We start from the raw sequence: 5,041 nt of genomic DNA, 5'->3' as shown, positions 1-5,041 counted from the left end.
TAGTCATTATTGTAAAAAAATAACAATCCTCAAGGGAAAAATCATGTTGAAAGGGTTTTGGGGATGGTTAAAGTTGGAAAACAGACAAGAATGTTTGAGTTTAGGATATTCACCTGTAATTCAATAAATTATTATTTTTGATTAAGTCCTCATTTACTAACTTTTAAAATTTCTTATCCTTTAGAAACACAGTCTATTAATTTCTGGGTGATCTTAATATCCTCAGTTAAAGGGAAAAAAAAAAAACAGGAAAAAAGGCAACCGAGCTCAAGATCGCATCCTGAGAAATTGAAGAACTAGTGCTCAACTCCCTGCCTCTCGCCCCAGAGTAATACCTGAAATGTTAGGAAAGAGGTTAATCTTTTCACTGAAGGATAAACAACATGGATAAGGAGAAAACCCAAGGAAGAGCCCTAAGTGGAGGGTGTGGAGGTGAGGGGGAGGGAGACTGACGAACAGGGGACACTGAGGACCACAAACCTCGACCACACAGTCCTACCGGGAGGATCCCCCGGCTACTGAGACAGCAAGGAATCCACTCATCCCTCTTATCTTGCCCTCTCACCTTGACCCAGATCCCTCAGAAACAGAGTTCTTGCCAAAGGTTCAAACCGCTTATTTCTTTTCCAAAAGGGTTTTCTCAGTGGGCCCTATTACACTCCAAGACAGGAGCTTCAGTCTACAAACTGGCTGTCCACTCACAGCGAGAGAGATGCCCACACCTGGGGTTCCTCTTAAATGTGTTGTTAAGGGCAGAGGTGCCAGGTGAAAAGACAGTCAGAGGGAGGAAAGCCCCCAGGTACTTGCTCTCTGGAGACATGGTTGTCAGGGAGGTTTTGTCGCAGGTAATCTCATGCCCCACGTCGCCACATCCCTTCTGATACCATCACTCAGTTCCCTGTGGTCCTATCATGATCTCATGATGGTAGCTTTTGTTTTAAGGAATGTGGGGTCAGTAGACCTGCTGTGAACCTAGGGATCATCTAGTGTGACACGTTTAATTTCCAGATGAAGAATCTGAAGCAAGAGGAGATGAACTTTTCCACGATCATGACACAGCCAGCGAGCTGGTAAAACAGCTTCAGAATAGTAAAGTAGATCTGTGGGTACCTCACTGTTTATAAAGCATTCTCATGACACACACACATGCACATTTTTTCAAATACCTGATCTTAATTAATCACCACAGAAAACCTGTAGGGCAGACATGGCCTCATGTCCTATGCCTAAGTTAGGAAATAAAAGCAATAAGGGATACAATAAAATTAATGACAGAATCATGACTTTTGATGGTTCCAATATGAACAATGGTATCAGCCAAGGTGGGTTGAATTGTGGCTTTCCACTTGCTGGTTTGTGACCTCGAGCAAATTAACCTCTCCTAGCCTCACTACTGCACCTATACATAAAAGCTGGTAGTAGTAGCTACTTCATTAAGTACCTCTTCATAGAGATAACCAAATCAGATAATGATTACGCAGCACGTATTGGAATGTGTCATACACAGCATGTCTTCTATTAATAGTAGATATAATTTTGGTCTTCCGAATTGGAATTCTTTTCAACATACTATGCTGCATTGCTATTCCTTCAGTTAACATATCTACATAACATCAGTCATACAATTACTGTTTGTTTCTTTTTTTTTTAAAGGAGGTCATTTAAATAGAGTCAAAAGGTACAAACTCGGTTATAAATAAGCCATGGCGTGCAATGTACTGTATTTGATCATGGTGTATGACCTTCTAATATATTGTTGAAGTTAGTTTGCCAATATTTTTATGAGGACTTTTGAATCTATGTTCATTGGGATATTGAAGTTTTCTTTCTTTTCTATTAGTGTCCGTGTCTGTTTTTGGTATCATTTAAATGCTGCCCTCATAAAATGAGTTTAGAAATGTTACTTCCTCTTCCACTTTTTGGAAGAATTTGGGAAGGACTCTCAATAATTCTTCTTTAAATTTTTGGTAGAAATCACCAGTGAAGCCATTTGGTTCTGAACTTTTGGTAGGTAGTTTATGATTACTGATTCAGTCTTCCTGTTAATTAGTCTGTTGAGATGTTTTATTTCCTCATGATTCAGTCTTGGTGAACTGTGCATTTCTAGCATTTGTCCATTTCTTCTAGCTGGCCCTGTTTGTTGGTTTATAGTTGTTCATGGTAGTCTCTTATTGTGCTTTGTATTTCTGTGGTATCACTTTTAATGTCTTTTCTTTCATTTATAATTTCATGTATTTCAGTCCTCTCTCTTTTTCTCTTGATGAGTATAGCAAAATGTTTGTCTGTTCTGTTTATCTGTTTAAAAAGGCAGTGCTTAGTTTCATCAATATTTAATACTATCCTTCAGTTTGGTCATATGTACTTCCACTCTGACCTTTGTTCTTTCCTTTCTTCTGCTACTTTGTTATAGTTACATACATTATAATCTTAGGTTGTTTTAATGACTTTCCTTCTTAATGCAGGTATTCATCATTATGAACTTCCCATCTAGAATGGCTTTGCTGCAACCCATAAACTTTGGTCTGTTGTATTTCCATTTCATTCAACTAGGATATCACTTTGTGTCTTTCATGATTACTTCTCTGACACCCTGGTGTTCAATAGTGTACTGTTTAATCCCCACATATTATGAATAGTCCATATTTCTTCTTGTATTGAATTCTATTTTCTTACCATTGTGGTTGAAAAGGACACTCGATATGAATTCAATCTTCTTAAATATATTAAGACCTGTTTTGTGGCCTAACATATGATCTATGCAGGAGAAGCTTCTGAATGACTCTAGAACAATGTCTATGCTGCTTCCTTTCAATGAAATGCTTGTAAATATCTGTTAAGTCCGTCTGTCCTAACATGTGGTTTAACTAAATGTTTCATTGTTGGCATTACATCTGGATGATCGATCCGTTGTTGAAAGTGGGGTAATGAAGCTCTCTCCTCTTATTGTATTGCTGTGTAGCTCTCTATTCATATCTGTTAATATTGCCTTCAATATATAGGTGCTCCTCTATAGGGGACATAAATACTTACAAATGCTATATCCTCCTGCTGGATTGACCACTTTATTATTATTATAAAATAACCTTCTTTATCTCTTCTCAGTCTCTGCCTAAAAGTGTATTTTTTTCTGAGGTAACTATAGCTATCTCTGCTTGTTTTGTTATCCATTTACATGCAGTTTCTTTCTCATCCCTTCACCCCAAATATATGTGTGATTCCAAAGAGGTAGTGAGTCTTTAGGAAGCAGCACACAGTTGGGCTTTGTTTTTCCATATATTCATACATTTAATGTGTTTCACAGGAGAAAGTCCTGTTACATTTAAAGTATTATTGAGAGGTGTGGACTTACTACTGTCACTTTGTTCATTGTTTTCTGGCTGTTCTGTAATCCTTCCATTCCTTTCTTCTCTCGTTGCTGTCTTCCTTAGTGATTTAGTGATTTTTCTGTATTGCTATGCTAAAATTCTTTTCTCTTTGTGTATTTACTAGAGGTTTTGGCTCTTTGTTATCATGAGGCTTATATAAAACATCTATTATAGTTATAATAGTCAATTAGAAGCTGAAAACAACTTAAGCTCTAACACATACTAAAACTACATTGTTACTCTTCTGACTCCACATTTTATGTTTTTGATGCAAAATCTCACATCTTTCTTAGTTTTGAGTATCCACTAACAAATTTTTGTGGTAACAGTTGGACTTCTAATTTTGTCTTTCACTCTTCATACTAGATTTATAAGTGATATACCACTACAATGACATTAGTGTATCTGAACTTAACTAGTTTTACCTTTCCAGTAAGAGTTACATTTTCATACGGTTCCTATTACTAATTAGCAAGTTTTCATTTCTATGTGAAGAAGTTCACATAGAATCTCTTGCAAAACCAGTCTACTCATAAAGAAATCTTTAAGGTTCCTTGTCTAGAAAATTCTATCTCCCCTTCAACTATGAAGGACAGCTTATCCAGGTAGACTGTTCTCGGATGGTATAGTTCTGAGCATATTGAATATATTGTGCCGCTCTCTCTTAGGCGTGCAAAATTTCTGCTGGAAAATTTACTGATAGTCTTCCACAGGTTACCCTTGTACATAACAAGTTGTTATTCTCTTTCTGTTTTAAGATTCCTTCTTTTTAGATTTTTATATTTTATTTATAATACATGGTGGTATGGTTCTTTTTGGATTTATGTTATTTGGAGTACTCTGAGATTCCTAGATCTGGGTGTCCTTTTTTACCCCAGGTACGGGATAATTTCAACCATTACTTATTGAAATAAGCTTTCATCAATTTCACTTTCTCTGCAACTTTTGAGACTTCTAGATTGCAAATATTCATATGTTTGTCTGATGGTGTCCCATAAGTCCCTTAAGCAATCTTCACTTTTTAAATTCTTCATTCTTTTTGAGCTTCTAAAAGGATGAATTGCATTGACCTATCCTCAATTTCACTGATAATTTTTCTAGTTCATGCAGTATGCTATTGAATATATTTTGTATGCTTCAGTTTATTTTACTATGCATCTAGTGATTCTATGTGATAATTTCCTATATTTTGTAACTCTTGGTTGAGATTCTCATTTTGTTCTTACGTTATTTTCCTAATCTTGGTGAACACTTTTATCACCATAAGTGAAGTCTTTATTAGGAAAGCCACTTATCCCTATTTTAGTAAGGTCTATTTAGAGAGTTTTATCTGCTTTTTTTTCTGTTTGTACTGTTTTTTCATTTTTCTTGATTATCTGTATTGCGTTCTGTACATGAATAAAACAGCCACCTCTTGTAGTCCACAAAGGCTATTTGTGTAGATGAAACTTATCATCCATCCAGGCCCTACCTCATAGTTATCTCTCAGTTCCTTTTGGTTTCGCAGGAGCCTTTGGTCTTTCCAGTAGCTCCTTGTAGTTTATGGCATAACAAGAACTGTTAGTGACCTGAGATGATGGATCTCTTTCAACAGCTAGATGCCGGGTGACTGGAAGCAGACACTCAGGAAGCATATTGAAAGTACATAAATAGATTTCTTTTGGAGAAATACTAGA

The sequence above is a fragment of the Manis javanica genome, unplaced genomic scaffold, assembly GCF_040802235.1.
Source record: "Manis javanica isolate MJ-LG unplaced genomic scaffold, MJ_LKY HiC_scaffold_25, whole genome shotgun sequence".
NCBI lineage: Eukaryota > Metazoa > Chordata > Mammalia > Pholidota > Manidae > Manis > Manis javanica.
Note: the sequence above shows the minus strand (reverse complement) of the source record.